This window comes from Lathyrus oleraceus, chromosome 5, assembly GCF_024323335.1.
Source record: "Lathyrus oleraceus cultivar Zhongwan6 chromosome 5, CAAS_Psat_ZW6_1.0, whole genome shotgun sequence".
NCBI classification, from domain to species: domain Eukaryota; kingdom Viridiplantae; phylum Streptophyta; class Magnoliopsida; order Fabales; family Fabaceae; genus Lathyrus; species Lathyrus oleraceus.
The window spans coordinates 580638874-580647563 of NC_066583.1; the positions used below are offsets into that span (position 1 = coordinate 580638874).

General features: G+C 37.7%; 1 long non-coding RNA gene across 1 annotated transcript; it reads left to right on the top strand.

The window, feature by feature from the left end:
- The first annotated feature begins 3742 nt into the window (after positions 1-3742).
- On the top strand, positions 3743-7853 carry LOC127086636 (uncharacterized). Its single transcript, XR_007789535.1, has 2 exons — positions 3743-4144; positions 5343-7853. It is a non-coding gene; the product is annotated as an uncharacterized LOC127086636 (long non-coding RNA).
- The last annotated feature ends 837 nt before the right edge of the window (positions 7854-8690 follow it).

The following is an 8690-nucleotide window of genomic DNA, read 5'->3' on the forward strand; positions in this document are numbered from 1 at the left end:
CATTATTTGTACGGGTCAAGATTTGAGGTTTTCAGTGACCATAAAAGTTTAAAGTATTTGTTTGATCAGAAAGAGCTGAATATGAGACAGAGGAGATGGTTAGAATTTCTGAAGGATTATGACTTTGGTTTGAATTACCATCCGGGTAAAGCAAATGTAGTGGCTGATGCGCTGAGTCGGAAATCATTGCATATGTCTATGTTAATGGTTAAGGAATTGGATTTAATTGAGCAGTTTAGAGACTTGAGTTTGGTGTGTGAGAGTACTCACAATAGTGTTAAATTGGGAATGTTGAAATTAACGAGTAGTATTCTGGATGAGATTAGAGAGGGTCAGAAATCCGATGTGCTTTTGGTTGATAAGTTGACTCTAGTGAATCAAGGTCAAGGTGGTGAATTCAGAGTTGATGAGAATGGTATTTTGAAATTTGGTAGTCGGGTGTGTATTCCGGATGTTACTGAGCTTAAGAAGAGTATTCTTGAGGAAGGACATCGTAGTGGTTTGAGTATTCATCCTGGAGCTACGAAGATGTATCATGATTTGAAAAAGTTATTTTGGTGGCCGGGAATGAAAAGAGAAATTGCAAGTTTTGTTTATTCCTGTTTGACTTGTCAGAAGTCAAAGATTGAGCATCAGAAGCCGTCTGGGCTAATGCAACCGTTGGCTATTCCAGAGTGGAAGTGGGATAGTATCAGTATGGATTTTGTTTCTGGTTTGCCGAGGACAAATAAGAATTTTGAAGCCATTTGGGTGATTGTGGACAGGTTGACAAAATTGGCTCATTTCATTCCGATCAGAATGGATTATCCGTTAGAGAGATTAGCCGAGTTGTATATTGAGAAGATTGTAAGTTTGCATGGTATTCCGTCGAGTATTGTTTCGGACAGAGATCCTAGATTTACATCGAAGTTCTGGGAAGGTTTGCAGAAGGCTTTGGGAACTAAGCTGAGATTGAGTTCTGCATATCATCCGCAGACTGATGGTCAGACTGAGAGGACGATTCAGTCACTAGAGGATCTTTTGAGGGCTTGTGTTTTGGAAAAAGGAGGCGCTTGGGATTGTTATTTGCCTTTGATTGAGTTTACCTACAACAATAGTTTTCATTCGAGCATTGGTATGGCACCGTTTGAAGCTTTGTATGGTAGGAGATGTCGGACGCCTTTATGTTGGTATGAGTCCGGTGAGAGTGCTGTGGTTGGACCGGAGATTGTTCAACAGACTACAGAAAAGATTAAGATGATTCAGGAGAAGATGAGAATTGCTCAGAGTCGTCAGAAGAGTTATCATGATAAGAGGAGGAAGTCACTTGAGTTCCAAGAGGGAGATCATGTGTTTCTTCGCGTTACTCCGATAACTGGTGTTGGTCGAGCTTTGAAGTCGTAAAAGTTGACACCTCGATTTATTGGTCCTTATCAGATTTTGGAGAGGATAGGGGAAGTAGCCTATCGTGTCGCTTTACCGCCGTCGCTTGCGAATTTGCATGAGGTTTTTCATGTGTCTCAGTTGAGGAGGTACATTCATGATCCGTCGCATGTAGTCCAAGTAGATGATGTACAGGTGAGAGATAACCTGACTGTTGAAACATCACCTATGAGGATCGAGGATCGGGAGTTGAAGCAGTTGCGGGGTAAAGAGATTGCCTTGGTGAAGGTAGCTTGGGGAGGACCAGCAGGTGGCAATGTGACTTGGGAACTTGAGAGTCAGATGAAGGAGTCTTATCCGGAGTTATTCGCTTGAGGTATGTTTTCGAGGACGAAAACTCTTTTAGTGGGGGAGAGTTGTAACACCCCGATAATAATATGATAATTATTTAAATTAAGTTAATAATATATTTATTAATTTAATTAGATAATTGGATTATTATTATTATTATTATGTTGGAATTATTGAATTATTATTATTATTGGAATAATAATATAATTTGGAAAATATATAAGTGGGAATTAAGGAAAAAGAGTTCATTTTGGAAAATAAGGTTTTTACGTGAAAAGCAGAGAAGCGATCGTGAAAGAGGAAAAGGGGCAAAGAGGAAGAACCAGAGCGCAAAGGTTGGAGAAGAGCTTGGAGCTTAGAGATTTTGCCGGATTAACTCAGGTAAGGGGGGTTTATCGTCGATTAATGGGTATTATGGGATAATATGTGATGGGTAGTGATAAGCCGTTAATTTGACCCTAATTGGGATTATTGATGCTGAAGAATTTTGTTGGATAAATTGTATTTAGACTGTAATTGAATCTGTGTTTGGGTTAGTTGTGAAATTCCGAACGTATAGCTTTTTACGGAATCGGAATCGGAGGTCCGGAAGTCCTCCAACGGCGGAAAATGCGGAGAATTCTGCATTCTGCCTTGTGTTAGCGCAGGAACTGCTGTTTTGTCTGCGTTAACCGGTTAACCCAGGGCGTTAACCGGTTAACACTGTTGCGAATTGTGAAATTGGTGCTGTTTTGCCTGCGTTAATCGGTTAACCCAGGGCGTTAACCGGTTAACACTGTTAAGTTTTGGGCAGTGAGCGTGTTTTGCCTGCGTTAACCGGTTAACCCAGGGCGTTAACCGGTTAACACTGTTGCAGAGTGGAAAAATTGGCTTTTTAATGTTGTGTACATAATTGAGAGTTGGCCTATGTTGGTGTATGATGTAATAGGGATTATTTCCCGCTGTTTTGAGCAGTATAGGTATTAGTAGAGTGTGCTAATACTGTGTTTAATTGATTTACATGATAATGATGTGTTGATACATGTGTTGATGATGTATGATGGTATGCATAATGATGTGAATGTATGTATTATGCATGTATGTGTGAATGGACTGTTGTATGGCTTAGAGTGTGAGCATATGTCCGTTGTGAATTGTTGTTGATGCTGCATTGCTAGATGATTAGCGTGCATAGCATAGCCTTTGGGGCTGTAGCTAATTCCCATGGTGAGGAATTAGTGAGTGAATCATTGTGGATTTGTTGTTGATGTTTGCATGCTAGATGATTAGTGTGCATAGTCTAGCCTTCGGGGCTGTAGCTAATTCCCATGGTGAGGAATTAGTGAGTGAGTCACTAGGTCTCAAATGAGTGGGACTAGTGAGCTTAGTAGCCGTATCTGGAGGGATCGGTGAGCTTGAACTATATGTTCAAGAATAGTCGGTACCGCATGTGTGGAGTCTCATTGCATAAATTATGTATGGCGTATAATATGAATGGATGTATTCCAATATTATACGTGTGTGGTGTTGCTATTGAGTATGAATATGAGTTGTATTGGTGTTGAATATGATGTTTGAGTTGGTGTGCCGTTACTGAATGTACGAATACGATTAGGGTGATTAATGTGTTAAATTACTTAACATGACATTATATTCTATAATGCTTATTATATCGATTGAGGAACTCACCCTTACAACTATTTTTCAGGTAACGAGCAATGAGTTGAGTAGAAGCGAATGCTTGGAGTCTAGTGTAGTCTCCTTAGTGGGTCATGCTCTGATAGATGTAACATCAGGAGGGAACCTTTTAATTATGTTGTTAAAGATTGTTGAACCAGTTTACATGTAGTATGTTACATGTTTTGATTGATTTGATTTATATCCGCTGCGATTTATGCAAATGTTTAATTGATTAAATAAAGAGCATGACAGTTATTTTGGAACATGGTGTGAATGATTGTGTGACACCCTTAACTGCATAATTACTCTGATATATGTTTATTATTTTAATTAAATCTTTGGGGTATTTTAGAAGGGTGTTACATGCACAATGAGGAACACGTTTTTGCCGTGTTTCCTTCTCCAGTTTAAAAATCAAGTCAGGTATAAACTCCCTTCACCTAGACTCTCTCCTCCACCACACTAGAGGTTGCCTCCGACGACGGAGGAGCTTTAATCTTCACACCAAATACATCATCATATTTCTCTCCCTCCACTGATTTTGAATCTCAAAACCAAATTTTACAAACCTTAACCAAATATCCAAATCGAATAAAACTATCTATGGACCCTAGGAACTAAATGGAAAATTAAACTGTGAATCTTTGGAATCAAAGCCCTAGAGGTTAGGGCTTTGATTCCCCTAACCGTAATCTACATCTTGGTAACAAGCTTGAGGAAAATGGTGAAGGAAATTGAGAACTCACTGGCACGGAGGTCATCGGAGTTTCAGGTATTCCTTATGGATCATTCGAATTTCCTTCCTATTCATCTCGATTCTCTTTTCTTCTTCTTCTTTTGGTCTTTTATGATCTTACTCTCTTCTTCTCTGCTCTTTCTGTTGAGCTTTCTCGAATTCGCATGATGAGTTGAATTGAGAGGTGTGGACGAAAAATGAAGGAGTGTGATGAATCTAGAGTGAAGTGTCCATGCATGAATGGTTTAACTAAATTTATAGGGGAGTGAGTTAACAAAAGGATTTGAGCTCTGTTTAATCATCCAGTTGGAAATGATTCAAAACTGTTAGAAATTATGTAACAATGTTAATTTCAGTTAGTTGGTAATAAAATTTAGTTAGAGATTTCTGTTTCAATTAGTGGTGAAATGTTAAATGATTTTCTATTAATTGGATTTTGTTAGTGGTTGAACTCTCGATTTCTGTTAGTGAAAATGTGCAACGTTAAATGATGCTCAGTTAATTAGTTAAGCTCATTTTTTGTCAGATTGAATAAACTATTAGTTGGTTTGAGTTGTTAGTTGTAAGTGTAAGGTGAGAAACAAAGATTTTGACTGTTAGTAAAAAATAAATTATGTTAGGTTGGAATTGTGGACTGAATTGCTTTGCATTACCCTGTGTGAAATGCTTGAAATTAGTTCAGTTAAGCATTGCCTGGGTGTACAATATTGTTGGATTGTTGATGTATGGTTAATGTCTTGCTATTGATGCTCTGAAATAAATACTATTATGCATGTTGATAATTGTTAACTTCTAGTGTTTTGATGAATAACATTGACTGCAATTTCTTGTTTGCTATTGTTTGAAATGTATTATGTGTTTATGATGAATTATTTGAATTGTTAAATGAGGGCCTATTGGTTGTATGCCTAAGTTTTGCTATGGTTTGGTGAATTGTCATGATGCTTGGTTGTTAAGTATGCATTGCCATGGTTATGGTTTTGTGATGAATTGTTTGAATTGTTGGCATCTAAATGGGTTGAAATATGAATTGGTTGATTGGCAATGATTTATGGTGAAATGTTATGTATTGGTGATGATGAATGGAATTCCTTTCTTGTGCTAGGGATGTTATGATAAGTCGTGTTATGTTGGTTAATTTGGGATATGTTACATGAATGATTGGTGTTTGGATCATATATGCATGTTTGTGTTGGTTAACATGGTTACTTATGCATGTTTGGCTTTGTGTTAGGTGTAGGGTTGTTGGCTTGGAAACTGGTCATTCAATGCAAGTTTCAAGGAAAAGTTCAATGCATGGCAAGTGTTCAAGGCATGACCAAGACTAACTTTGGCACAAATTAAAGTTTCTTGTTCATGAAGCATGTTAATGATGGAACTTCGTGCAAGAATGGAGATGCAATGTACATTAGGGTTTAGGGAATAAAAAGTAGGTCAAATTATCAACTTCGATGAATGACTTCCATGAACAAAACAAGCTTGATGATTGATTATTCATGACATGGTGGTCAAGGACCACACTCCAGTGAATTAGGGTTCCAGTCAATCCCAAGGTCAAAAGTCAAGCCCACATGGCCCACAAGTACCAAGTATCTATGATTAGGGTTTCAAGATGTAAACCATCAAATCAAGTGCCTTAAACCAAGAACCAAGGCTCTATAATCAATTCTTTAATAAAAGGCCCCAAGACTATGGTTTAATGATCAAGTTAGTGCTCATAAGGTCATTCACAAGTCCCATGAGTAGCAAAGCCAAGAATTAGGGTTTTGGTGCACAGGTGAAAACCATGTTTGCAATCTCCATGAATCAAGGTCCCAATCATAAGAAATTTAGGTTTCACCTCCTTGATTAAGATGATGAGCATCACCATAATCCTAGGGCTTGATCTACAAGCAAACCCTAGCCTTCATAACCATACACTTTGAATCTATAATGATTATTAGAAAGTGCTAACATGAATGAACGATGCACATGTATTTGCTATGAATGAGTGCATATAAATCTCAAGGCAAAGGCTAGATGAAAAGTGAAAAGGGAAGGGAAAATTTTGGAGTATGACAACTGCCTCTATTTAATCATGTTGAACCTGAATGCCAGAATTATGACAATTTTTTAGGTATTCAAGGTAGAAGAGGATTAAATACCCAAATATCTGAAATTTTACCTGTTTAAGAACGGTTATAATGAGATACAAACAAATATATATTGAATATGGAATGGCAGGTAGACTTTTATAGGTTCATCTGTTGGGGATTGATTGAAATACTTTGTGGGGAAGTATATCCAACATAAAGGGAAAGCATGATATGCATGCTATATGCAATGTACGATGGATTTATTTATGATGCATGAAGTTATGCACCCTATGTAGAAATGCAGTTTATTTTAGGGTAGACGAATAATATTCACAAAGGTAAGATTCCTGGTGTAACACCTGTTGGAGAAACTATGATTGCATGGTCGAGTGCTGGAAAATGATTTAAACAGATGAGTGTCAGTGGTTAATATGGAAGAGTATTGAAATGGTAGGACCAACATGGACAAATATTGGAGTCAGTACGGATGAGTATTAAAAAAATTTAGAATCAACACAAAGGAGTATTGAAAACCAATGCAGACAAGTACTAAAAAGGGAATGTCAACATGAACGAGTGTTGGAGATCCATACATATGAGATTGAGAAAAGGATGTACCAACACAGACGAGTGTTGGATACCAAAATAGACGAGTATTACAAAAGGTTTAGAATCAACACAGAAAGGTATCAATACAAACAAGTACTAAAAAAGGAATGCCAACACAGAAGAGTGGTTTGGAAAATATGTTAGCAGGGACAAATGTTTAGAAGGAAGAATAAGGTCCTTTATGCAAGGCACCAAGTTTGGCTTATGCTTTGTATGCATGTTTGAATTTCTGTCGCATAATATTCCATCTTGATGGATATATCACACATTTTTAGAGATTCAATGATATGCAATGATGATTATTGTATGCATGATGCAAGTATAGTTGAATTTTGTGGTTTACCAAGCAAAGTTTGGGCTTCGGATGTGCCAATAAGAATTGAGCTTTAGATGTGCCAATAAGAACTGGACTTTGGATTTCTTGTTTGCAATGCTTCATGATATGCTAATGAATGATATGCATGAGTGAAGTGACATGATTAATGCACAGTGATGATTTGTGTACTGGTTAAACCAAATTCTCATGTGGCGGGAGGTGGGAGCTTTAACGATATGATAAGGGTCATAAATATGTGATTCTCCAACACCTACTCCAAGCTCAACAGTTGTTGTCACCCCTCTAGACTTGATTTGAAACATGGAGAGAGCTTGTACCTTTATAGCCTGCCTCTGCCCTAGTTTGTCGGGTTTCTGCTTGAATTTCTCTAGTCACAAGTTATAAAGAAGTCTTGTCACATGATAATCTCAACCTGACTTGCCACAGTGTCTTGAAACTGTATCTCCCTGATTAAACATTTCCGAAAGTGATAAACTTCTTGTGCTCTTGAGGTGGCCTGCCCTACTACGAGCCTTGAAGTAACTTTTCCCCTATCTGGCTGATTCAGAGAGATTTATTGAATCTCGATGTGATTGCCCCATATTAACTGAATCTTGTAGAGACTTTCCCTTTGGAGTGATCAAAAGAATGTCCAATCTTATGATTGTATAAGCTTCCTTGATGTTAAGTGCTTTTCGCAACAAAAATGCTCATTTTGAAAATGATAATTGTAATGTTATGATCATGTCATTTTTGAAATTCAAGTATGTTCACTAAGATTATGACATGTAGTGAATGAATCACTAATTAGAATGACATATCAGTACCATCACAAATGGTAAGTAGGTCTTTAGGAGTCAGATTTGGCGCGATCTTACCGTAGTATGCTTTCGAAATAAACCCTTCTTCAATTAGGTCTTTTGAGGGTTGTAATGTGGACTGGTTCACGGTTTCAAAAATAAAGGATATAAGGCTCGAAACCTATTTTAACCCAACCATTCTCCGTGATGTTCTCAAGTCCTATGTCCAGTCAGCTTGGAATCAGTGTTCACCTTTCAAAAAGGATTTTGAATGGTACCAATGATGGATATGGAACCAATGAGAGTTTGGAGCGACAATCACGCACCTTTTGCTTTTGTTTGCAGTCACACAAATTTATTCTTTCTTAGGATTTTTCTTTTGATCCTCTCTTATTTTGTTTTGTATTCGCTAATATTTCCTGGACCGATCCTTTGGGTTTGCAGCCTACCGTGGTGTCCTAGTTTTTGCCTAAGTCGCTTGTTTTCAAACTTGCTTTGATTTTTTTTAATTTTTTTTATTGGCACAAAACGTATGACATTTGCTTGCTTGATTTATTGCAAGGGTCATGATTGTCTCACTCCTTTTGTTGGTTAGGGATAACCATTGGGAACTTGTGATCCAGTCCTCACACGAGGGATATAATATGGTTGATCCTTAGATGGGATACTCTCCTTTTGAAATTTGAACGCAAGGTCAAAACAACTTAAGACTACCCTGCCCCTGGTTAGAATTGAGGGTTTTATGCATAGAAAGAAACTCCTACTCAAAGGCCTAAAGGGGT